The sequence below is a fragment of the Macrobrachium nipponense genome, chromosome 38 (genome assembly GCF_015104395.2).
Source record: "Macrobrachium nipponense isolate FS-2020 chromosome 38, ASM1510439v2, whole genome shotgun sequence".
Taxonomy (NCBI): domain Eukaryota; kingdom Metazoa; phylum Arthropoda; class Malacostraca; order Decapoda; family Palaemonidae; genus Macrobrachium; species Macrobrachium nipponense.
Window position 1 is genome coordinate 24,496,398 of NC_061098.1, and position 11,913 is coordinate 24,508,310.

General features: G+C 35.5%; 1 long non-coding RNA gene across 1 annotated transcript; it reads left to right on the plus strand.

Moving 5' to 3' along the window:
* Positions 1 to 336: 336 nt before the first annotated feature.
* On the plus strand, positions 337 to 4,503 carry LOC135209707 (uncharacterized). Its single transcript, XR_010313405.1, has 3 exons — positions 337 to 584; positions 796 to 877; positions 4,108 to 4,503. It is a non-coding gene; the product is annotated as an uncharacterized LOC135209707 (long non-coding RNA).
* Positions 4,504 to 11,913: the final 7,410 nt, after the last annotated feature.

The window sequence follows — 11,913 nt, forward strand, 5'->3', positions numbered from 1 at the left end:
ATATATATATATATATATGAATTAAAATTCATTTTATCAAACTGACGAATAGAAATATACGTCAGGCTTATGCTACAAATTATTTCGTGGGCCAGAATAGAAATTACCAGTTACTTTCAGGAAAACCTATTCGTCATTTGCTGTATTTTAATGAAACTTCCATGAAAGACGAATAAAAGAATTGAGTGGGAAACGGGAAATTAGAATAACAATTGTACAATTTGCGATTTCAAGGACACCATAGACCCCATTCGGTCTTGTTCTAAGAGGCAAGATACTACTAAGACTTTAGAGTCCTTGGCAAATTACAACATCACTCGAGTTCGAACGTTTGAACCTTTTGGTCGGAACTTCGGACCTTCGACTGTAACATCGTTTAGGGAGGTAGACGTTAACGGGAGTTTGCTAAGTAAACTCTATTCCCTCGGGAGTCGCTTTGGGTTATTCAATTCCTTCGTAATTTAGCGTAGCGCGAATGTCATATTGTAAAGATTCTTACAAGTAAAAAAAAAAATACTTTAACTAGTGACTGGACTATAGTTGGCGCTTGCGATTTCCATCGACTTCGTTGGGTCTTCTTTAAGGTAACACTTGAACTTTATTGTATTATGGCTAATATTGTATATTTGTTCTGGTGATTTTCGAATTTACAGCGTGTCTTGTTTAGTGTCGTACAAGTCTTTGGCAGATAAAACTACTGAGTGCGTTTGCATATAATCTGACCTGAGTAAGCGCCTGACATTTACGAGATTTAGAGTTGAATGCGCTCAGCTCTACAGCTTTTGTCTTTTCCAGGTTTTTGGTACGAGTTTGACTTTGAGCGCCTGTTATAACGGTAAAGCCTCTCGCATGGTAATGCTGCTCTCTGTAGCAACAGGTATGTAGGTTTTTTGTCCAGTTTTATGAATTAAGTTTTGTCATAAGTTTGTCATAAATTTAATTTTAATTAAATTTTATTTTTTTATCTAATTTGTTATAAATTTACATTTTAATTAATTTTAAATACTTTTAACATTTTTTATATTTTACAAATTTTTTATATCTTGTAAATTTTTGGAAGACTTTACTTTTGTAATTTCTCAGTTTTACTATCTAATGTTTGATTAATTTACTTTTAATGTTTCTTTGATTTGTCATAAATTTACTTCTGTAATAAATTTACCTTATTTGTCATAAATTTCCTTTTATTAATTTTTGAACATATTTCCTTGTTTATATAAACTGTTCTTGAACTAGTTCACTTATCCTACACCCCTTTAAGGGCGGTGCCCCTAAAGGAGTGGAGGAGCCCCCATGTTCTGCATAGTAGGTCGTATGACCTACTATGCAGATATCTTGGGTGGTTGTGAACAGCTAATCACTTTCATTTCATTCAGGTGGAAATTAGAGACTTAGTCAATCGCTATATCATGTAAGTTCCGATGGGCTATTTAGGATTTCAATGTGCTTGGCTACCTCTCACTGTGATAAGTTTGTAGGATCTCCTAATGTTTGAGGAAAGAAATGTTTAGACTATCAAACAGCAGTATTCAGTATTAAAACAAAATTTATATACAGGTCTAGGGTTTTGTATGTTTTCTTTTAGAATTTTCGCTTCCTGAAAAATGGATGAATTTGGTGATTAGGTTAAGTCGGATAACTTTTGGCCAATATTCGTAAAGGTTTTGCCGGAATTATTAGAATTTTTAAGAGTGAAGTTGGCGTTAGAATTATTAGAATTTTTTCAGAGGATGGGAACTTTGTACGAGTTTTTCTCTACCGAAAACTCCTCTTTATAGGAGTTATAGGAAGCTCCCTAAATGTAAGAGTCATATACACTTATTAGGCTTTCTTGCCCAATAGCCAATCTCGTGGAAATCATCAAAACCCCGCCAAAATTTCCTCATTGTCCAGACTAATGTTTGGATTTCTGCAGTTAGTAGCTGGCAGATGGAATTGGTTTTTAGTTAGCTAAGTAACTCATAGCAAGGAACTTTAGCTCCTGTTGACAGACAGCCCGAAAGCGATTTCGTTTTAGTTTAGAGTATGGAAATTTTTAGTCGTGTATATTTTCTGCATAGTAATTGGAGTATGTTTACTTTTAGCGGTGTGTAGTAAAGTTGTAGTTATACTTGTATAATCAGTGTCCGATGACAAAGTTTGTTGCTCTCTGAGCAAAGGCAATGAGTTTGTTGCTCTGAGCACAGGCAATGAGTTTTAAGTTTGTTACTCTCTGAACAGAGGCAATGAGTTTTAAGTTTGTTACTCTCTGAACAGAGGCAATGGATTTTTAACTCGATGAACAGAGGCAATGGGTTTGTTACTCTCTGAACAGAGGCAATGGGTTTGTTACTCGATGAACAGAGGCAATGGGTTTGTTACTCGATGAACAGAGGCAATGGGTTTGTTACTCGATGAACAGAGGCAATGGGTTTGTTACTCGATGAACAGAGGCAATGGGTTTGTTACTCTCTGAACAGAGGCAATGGGTTTGTTACTCGATGAACAGAGGCAATGGGTTTGTTACTCTCTGAACAGAGGCAATTTGGGTTTTTACTTCTCTGAACAGAACAATGGGTTTTTTGGTTTATCGATGAACAGAGGCAATGGGTTTGTTACTCGATGAACAGAGGCAATGGGTTTGTTACTCGATGAACAGAGGCAATGGGTTTGTTACTCGATGAACAGAGGCAATGGGTTTGTTACTCTAGACAGATGGCAAGGGTTTTTGTTTACTATGAACCGAGGCAATGGGTTTGTTACTCGATGACCCAGAGCAATGGGTTTGTTACGATGGACAGAGCATGGGTTTGGTTTGATCGATGGACAGAGGCAATGGGTTTGTTACTCGATGAACACAGGCAATGGGTTTGTTACTCGATGAACACAGGCAATGGGTTTGTTACTCTGAATATAAGCAATGGGTTTGTTACTCTGAATATAAGCAATGGGTTTGTTCATTGAGCACCTGCATGGCAATTTATTTTGATCGTATTTGCTATATAATCCTTGAAGTGTTTTAAAACTTTCATCAGGCAGTTAATGTATGTACCAATATACATTTTCAAATGCAGTATTCTAAGGTACGAGATGTTGAGACTCTTTTTGTAATTGGTGGCAAAACGGATATATGCAGTAATTATTTCCTCCCTGACAAGATCTCTAATTACATTGCTTCGTTGTTTTATCTTAAAAGCTCATTGGTTTCTTTAATTTTAATTCTGGAAAGATCAAAAGGTATGTTTTTAAGAACAAGACTTTGTTCATAGTATGTGGGTTATCTTTATTTCTATTTATAATTTTTTTCTTGTGGCGATGTTCACAACAGTATTTCAAAGTAATAATATACTAATGTTGTAGTTTTTACGTAGTTTATATTTTTTACTTTTAAAATCTCATCAGAAGCCGAGTAGATTCAAGAATGATTATGGTACAAATTATATCAGATGGTTACAACTTTTCAGTGGGTAATAACCTATTTTGGGCATTGATTGGAGAAACTGAACTCATGGTTTTTAAAAGCTGATTATCTTTGAAGTAAAAGATGCCTTACATATTTCAAGAAATATGAAGACTTGATGATCACTTAACGGAGTTCCTTTATTCTTCGAAAGGAAAAAACTGTGGTCCGTATTGTAAAAAAAGGTATTTAGTGGAGAACAACCGCCGAGGAAAACCAGTAACAACATGATTGGTTGTCAGTGGTGGAACAAACCTAACGATAAGCAAACAACTGCTTCTTTGATTGTCAGTACCAGTGTTATATTCGTAGGGGAGCGACTACATATCCGCGGGCGATCGATTTGTGTGCTGTCAGTATGGCCACGGCGGAATGGCGCTACGCACCTTATCTGCATATTTAAAGATTCTTGGCAAGCACGGCATGTTCTGGCAAGAGGTAATGTTGCGCTGTGCGTGCTAGCCACAGGGGTTACAGTGAGGCCGTGGCGGAACTACGGGAGCTCCGACCGCAGTGTCCGTTGATCTGTATTCTTCAAAAGGCCCAAACTGGGACCCCTATTTTTTAAAAGGCCCAAACTGGGACCCCTATTCTTCAAAAGTGTTGTATGGGACCGCTATTCTTCAAAAGCTCCTTTTTTTATTTTTTATTTTTTATTTTTGTTACAGGTCATAACTTGCAGGATGAACCAGAATTGAAGAAAATGTGCAGACATGATGCGGGGTTCCGAACCTTTCAGAGTTAGGCTGATATTTCTACGGATCAAAGATGTGGGCAGTGGTGATAGAAGTTCACTCTCGACGTGGTTCGTTAAACACTTAAAGCCGTTGGTCCGTTGCTGAATAACTGGTTCCATGGAACATAAAAACACCATACAAACAAACAAGATGGGGACAAATGGATTAAGCTTTTATTCGTGTAAATTCTTAGTTTTCCATGTTGTGCATTTCATTTGAAACCCTGATAGGTTTGACTTGGGATCCTGGGATGTTATGCATCCGGAAACTTACTGTTTTCCGTTGTGTATTTTGAAATCAAATTTCAATAAATAAATGGTCTTTATAGTTCTTTTTTTTTTTTTTTTTTTTTTTTTTTACTACTACCTCGGTATTTTTTATAGGGGAAAACAAAATGTGGAATCTGGTTTATCATCCATAACTATAATGTTTAAGATAATTTAGAAATTTACTGTTTAACAGTATTCACGTGCGAGTGAAGACATGTAGAAGACCTAGTATATCAGATTTGAAATATAAGCAAAGCCATACTTGGAATTGTTGGAAAATTTCATTTGTTTGACACTTGTAGTGGAAATGTGGATCGGGTATTAGTTGTGACGACTCAAAACCTATTGGTTAATTTGCGGGACAACGAACTCAAAGTCTGAATAGATACTAATGAATAAATATACAGAATCAAGATCTCCAATAAATATATCGTAGGCAATAAAAAATTCAAATTGCGTATTTTGCTACTTTAGAACAATGTGCAATTAGAAGGTTAAACTTCATATAAAATTAGTTTCATAGAGCTAGTTCAAAGAATTATTTCCATTCATCGATATAAATATTTGATCATATGAGGTCAGCTACGTGGCTAAATAAAGGCTGTAACTCAGGCGAAAAGAATTTTAAGAAATTTTAAGTAATAAATAGTAAAAAAAAATTGATTTTATTACATGGGTATATATAGGATGTAGAACAGGTGAACAGAACTTTAACTTAATACGTATTTAAATAAAGGACTTAACGTAGGTGTAAATGATTTTGTAAAAAAAAATAAAATACTTGAAAATAAAATCCTGAAATACTGAAGTGAAATTCTTGTTGAAGTATTGTACGACTTTTTTAATGGGCGGGGGTAGGGGGGGTTGTGGATTCAGTGTATGGACGTCGTTTGGCGAACAATTCTGGTTGATCACGTAAAGGTTTTGAGTACAAAGTTTCTTTTACCGAAAACATTTCATATTTGTTTCAAAGATTTCCGTGTAATAGGTCACTTCGATTCTGAATAACCTCATAGGTTATTCATGACTATTGTTTTATGTAGATGTATAATATGAAATGGTTTTTGTTAATTGGTCTTTTAATTGGTATCTTTTCTTATTAGGGAAATAATTGTAAACTACTGATAGAATTGTAATTAGCGAATGAATTAAAATACAAGTTACAAAAAACTTATTGGTACATAAACCTTACATTTTGCAAAGGAGTTCTCGATACATTTTTTAATAAACTGTCTGCTCTAGAACAGAACGGTTGTGGTAAAATGTTATTGCCTGTTAAATACTTTTAGTTAAATATAAATAAACTAATCTGAGAAACTCGTACCAGGCACTGACAGTAGGCATTATAGCGAAAGTAGTAACTTAAAATTTTTGGAGGTTACTTATCAGGATGATTGTTTAAGTGTATTTGGAGTAAGGAAACCTCACTTAGGGTATCTTTACGAAGAGACATCTCCGGACGCTGCTAAGTCATTCGATATGGGTCGTGGTATAAATGCCAATAGATTTGCTAAGCGAACTTCATCTCAACTGGATGTTTTTTAAGGGGAAAATCTGGAGTAGAAAGAAAGATTGTTCCTACACGATATACAAACCTGAGGTGCTTTACATAAGGAATTACTTTTAGCGTAGAAGTAATTCCTTATGTAAAGGACCTCAGGTTTGTATGGTTAGGAAAAATACAAATTTCTTGTGATTTTGAGGAATCGGAATTATATAAAGAATTTAGGCAAAAAGCCAAGCGCTTGGACCTTTGAGGTCACTCAGCGCTGAAAGGATAATTGACTTAAAGGAAGTTTGAATAATGTAACATGAGGAAAACCTTTCAACTGCACTGTGAACCATTTGTTAAAAGAGGGTAGAAAGTCAGATGGAAGAAAGCGAATATGAAAGGGAGGTAGAGAAAAGGGAATGAAAGAGGTTGTAGAGCTAAAAGACGATGGGACGCTGTAAGGAACCTTCAGTAATTCCTACAGTGCACCGCGTGAGGTGTATTGACGGCACTACCCACCTACGGGCGCGTTGAGGGATCGCTTAAGCTAAAGATGGCAGATTCGGTCAAGAATTCCTTAGGCCGAGGACGATAGACCAGAATTTAGGGCGAGCAAGTGAAGCGCGAAAACAAATTGCTTAGGCCGACGAATAACGGTGCCCAGCTGCTACCCCTTTCATTCATTTCGCTGCACCTCGATCATATTCTCCTTCAATCTTATTTTTACCTCTCCTAACAACTACTTCATACTGCAACTGCGAGGTTTTCCTACTGTCACACCTTTCAGACCTCTTTACTTTCAATTTCCTTTTCAGCGTTGAATGGCCTCATAAGTGCCAACGCTTGGCCTTTGCCCTAAGTTCTTTATTCCTATTCCAATTCAACAAGCATGAAGCTATAAAGAGTGAACAGCAATATACGTGATTAGCAAGACACTTGGGAATGTTGGTTTGTGTTTATAGCTTAGTAACTTTAGGGAATGAAAACCTTCTGTTAGGGAACTGTGTGAGTCGGAGCACCTCGCGTGGTGCACCGTGGACATTACTTAAGTCTCTTTGCAGAGCCCTTTCAGTCCCTGGCCACATCCCCTCTCATTTCTTTTACCCTATCTCCACGCATATTCAATATGACTTTCCACTCTCAAAAGAAATGTTCCTATTGCAACTGCGAGGTTTTCCTCCTGTTACACCTTTCAAATCTTACAGACTGTCAATTTCTTTTCCAGCGCTGAATGACTTCATAGGTCCCATGGCTTGACCTTTGGCCTAAATTCTATTATCTTATCTATGGGAATTGAGCGGCATTTAAGGCCTTGTCCACACGAACGATTATCGCTCAGATGCGTTGGTCTTTCAAGTGGCTCCATCATCCTTGGCATAATTGTTATGTCCATATTTACTGTGTGTGTGTCTGTGTGTGTCTGTGTGTACATATAATCATTACGTACTTTTCTCGTAACTGGCAGCTTCGTCGTTCCGTGCCAGGCTTCAAAACACCGGGTACTAGCGGTGGTGAGTTTTTTCAACTACCGGTGTGGAAGTTCGCTGGTTGGTCTTTACTGTTTGTTCGATACCACAAGAAACTGATTCCCGTTGCTGAATAACCACTGGTTCCATGCAACGTAAAAACACCATACAAACAAACAAACAATCAAACAAACAAACAAGGAACTGATATGGAGGTCAAGGGATACAAAGGAAGGGGTAGGGCATGAAGGTGTGCTTTGCAGTATGACAAATTGTGATGAAAGCAAAGAGAAGTAGGAATTAGTTGACAACTATTTTAAAAGATAATTCAACTTATAATTAAACGAAAAGACCTTTCTCGATACTTATTAAATGAATATGCCTCACTACTACTACTACTACTACTACTACTACTACTACTAACTACTACTAATAATAATAATAATAATAATAATAATACTAATAATAATAATAATAATAATAATAATAATTGAATTATTTTATTATTATTATTATTATTATTATTATTATTATTATTATTATTATTATTATATTTATAATAATCATATGCTGGAAACAGACCTTCTTTCAAACAAGTTTTATTAAAAATAATGGCAGAATTCACAGAATTGATTTTATACAATATTCTTTCAATTCTCCTTATGATTTGCCTTTCTGGCACGCTGGTATTATAAAGCAGCTGTCCAATGTTCATCGTGCTGTAGGTCGTCAACGGAAATTTCGAGCGGGCTGGTGTTATCAAAAGCAAACTGGTTATCAGGGACAGGCTGGGGTCGTCAACAGGTATACAGGTGCGTTTCGTAGGTCGGGAACAGGCCGTAGTCGTCAGGGGTCTATCCGGTATTTCTTGTTATTTCTTCTTTTCTGTTTTTTCCAGCTTCCTTTTCAGGGATCTTGGGATCTTGCCTAGTGTTCCTATGATTATGGGTACGATTTCCACTGGTATACCCCATGTCCTTCTTATTTCTATTTTCAAGTCTTGATACTTACCCATTTTTTCCCTCTCTTTCTCTTCAACTCTGGTGTCCCATGGTATTGCGACATCAATGAGTGTTACTTTCTTCTTGATTTTGTCAATTAACGTCACGTCTGGTCTATTTGGACGTATCAACCTATCTGTTCTGATACCATAGTCCCAGAGGATCTTTGCCTGATCGTTTTCTATCACTCCTTCAGGTCGGTGCTCGTATCACTTATTACTGCAAGGTAGCTGGTGTTTCTTGCACAGGCTCCAGTGGAGGGCTTTTGCCACTGAATCATGCCTCTTTTTGTACTGGTTCTGTGCAAGTGCCGAGCATTCACTTGCTATGTGGCTTATGGTTTCATTTTTCATATTGCACTTCCTACATATGGGAGAGATGTTATTTCCGTCTATCGTTCTTTGAACATATCTGGTTCTTAGGGCCTGATCTTGTGCCGCTGTTATCATTCCTTCAGTTTCCTTCTTGAGCTCTCCCTTCTGTAACCATTGTCATGTGTCATCGCTGGCCAGATCTTTAGCTGTCTCATGTATTGTCCGTGCATTGGTTTGTTGTGCCATTCCTCTGTTCTGTTTGTCATTCTCCTGTCTCTGTATATTTCTGGGTCTTCGCCTACTTTTATCAGTCCTTTTTCCCATGCACTCTTGAGCCACTCGTCTTCACTGGTTTTCGGATATTGCCCCAGTGCTCTGTTCTCGATGTTGACGCAGTCCTCTATGCTTAGTTGTCCTCTCCCTCCTTCGTTTCGTGTTATGTATAGTCTGACCGTATTTGCTCGTGGGTGTAGTGCTTTGTGTATTGTCATGTGTTTCCTAGTTATCTGGTCTATGTTGCGGAGTTCTGCATTATTATTATTATTATTATTATTATTATTATTATTATTATTATTATTATTATTATTATTATTATTATTATTATTATTATTATTATGTCAAAACTTGAACTAATGATATACGATTATGCACGATGATGAGAATCTACCACTAATTTCATTACCAATCCAATTCATTGTCACCAAAATGTTCACTCTCCAAAACACGCCACCAGATCTTTGTTAGCTTTGCTAATTGCTGCGAAAACAACTGGGCTTTTGATGTTCAATTTATTGCTAGATCAGTGAGCATGGGGTCACCTGGTGTCAAAAATGGACGCGTGCAGTAATTTGTCAATAACTGAAGTCTGCAGATTGAAATCGCTCTTTAATGATTTATAAATTTTCCACTCGTTTTTGGCAAATAAAGGGGTCTTGATTAAGGAATTAATTAAAATGGAAACAGCATATTTTATTTAAAATGAAGATTGAATCTGTTTGTCTTTGCAGAAGTGTGTTATCTTGAATTGTTTCAAAAGCCCAATTTAAGTCAGCAATGTGGATAATGCAATTGAGATATTTCTGTAATGATTTGTAGCTCTTTTTCTTTATTAATTGTGAAAAATCAAAGCACATGGTTCTAACTAAACCAAATTATGAATAAAATGTTTGATTGGGTCAAGATTAAATTTATTTACCCCTGCATTCGTATACTAGGTTTTCTTTCTCTAAAAATAATTATATTAAATTCCACAAAGATTTCAAAATTATTTATAATGGGAAATAAAACAGGTTATCTGAGAACCGCGAAGAATTTATATTTTTAATATTTCTACCCAATGGAAAATATTAATAAGCAAAATTTATCTCTAATTAAGATTCTGACTCCAACAAGCGGTTCATTTACAAATTCACTGAAGCAAATAACTCTACATTATTTTCAAGTAATATAAAGAACTGATTTAGTGAATGATGTGTTTAGGTTTAGTGGGTGCGTGTTCGGTTTAGAGGGGAGGTTATGTTTATGTTTAGTGTGGGTGTATTTGGTTTAGGGGGTGTGCTTAGGTGTAATGGGGGTGTTTCACTTCAATAAGGGTGTGTGTTTAAGTATAGTGAGGGCTGTGTATAGCATCAGTGGGAGAAATTTTGGTTGAGAGACGACCTATTAATCAAATCCATACTACGTGTTACTTTCTTTCTGAGGTAAGAAATCTGCTAATATTATATATATATATATATATATATATATATATATATATATATATATATATATATATATATATATATATATATATATATATATATAATATATATATATATATATATATATAATATATATATATATATATATATATATATATATATATATATATATATATATATATATATATATATATATATATATATATATATATATATATATGTGTGTGTGTGTGTGTGTGTGTGTGTGTGTGTGTGCACTATTTATGTTAATTAATTAAAACATTCTAGTTTACATATATTTTGAACTGCACTACAGAAATGGAATTGGCTCACATTTTGAGAATAAATAATAGCTTCAGTATAGAAGATATTATAATAATGATCTCTTTAGATACAGATACCAGTATGGTGGGGAAGAAACGTACTTCCACAGATATCATTAATCTTCATAGATAAAGAAAATAATAAAAAAAAACTCGGAAAAATATATACACGCACAGAAGTGACGTCCCTCAATCCCCATTTATCAATCATCGAGAAGCCTCTCACGGAAGACTGACTGTTTGGTAAACGCCTTCCATTAAGGAAATGTGTTTGTGTTGTGTCTGCTTCACATTTGTAAACGTGGATGTATGTGTGTGTGCGTATGTGTGTGTGTGTTTGTGAACCATTGGAGACACTGCTAATGAATAATGAAACGTCCATTCAATTTTAATTGCATAATTAGGACAACACTTCGTTTGCAAATGTCCCTCCTGATTGCAATTGGCTCCCTGGCTGTCAGTTTGCCACTTTGGGAAGGAATATTAATATTCGTCAGGGCGATTGTCATTTGCATGTAATGCCTACGAAACAATGACGAAATCAGGTGAATTTGCTTTTTTTCCCTCGTAATTGTTTTGAAGAGATAAACAAGGTTTCGGGTCTTTGGTCAATTGTTGGCTCATTTGGAAAGGTAATTAAGTCAGGGGGTAATTTTGACAAAAAAGTAAAACAGGAAAGCCAGTGAATTAAGGTTCTTTATGGAGCTTCTTTTTATTTAAGATTATTTCAATTTATCAATGTTATTTGGTAGGAGGTCATTCTGATAGTTTTGATTATGACGTTGCGCATTAACCTTGATCTCCATCATAGAAATTCATGGAGAACTGTTTAGCAAGTTAATTATGTCGAAGTGTAATTTAGGGAATAAAGCAAAAAGGAAAGGCAATATAATAAGGATCTCTATCATGCTTACATTTTAAATAATTGCTTTTATTAATGGCATTAAATAAGAAGCAATTCTTGTCTTTTGATTGAAGATGGATTCCTTGGCTCCGACTTGTTACTGGTTGATTGGAGAGGGATGATGTTTTCACATTGCTTCGCTCATTTTCTGATTCTTTCGCTCAAAGGTAAAAAATAAGAGTATTCGTATAATTCATGATCAGTGACTGCTTTTCTATACCCATTAATTTGTTTTATTATCAGCATACAGTGTGACTGAGAGATGTTA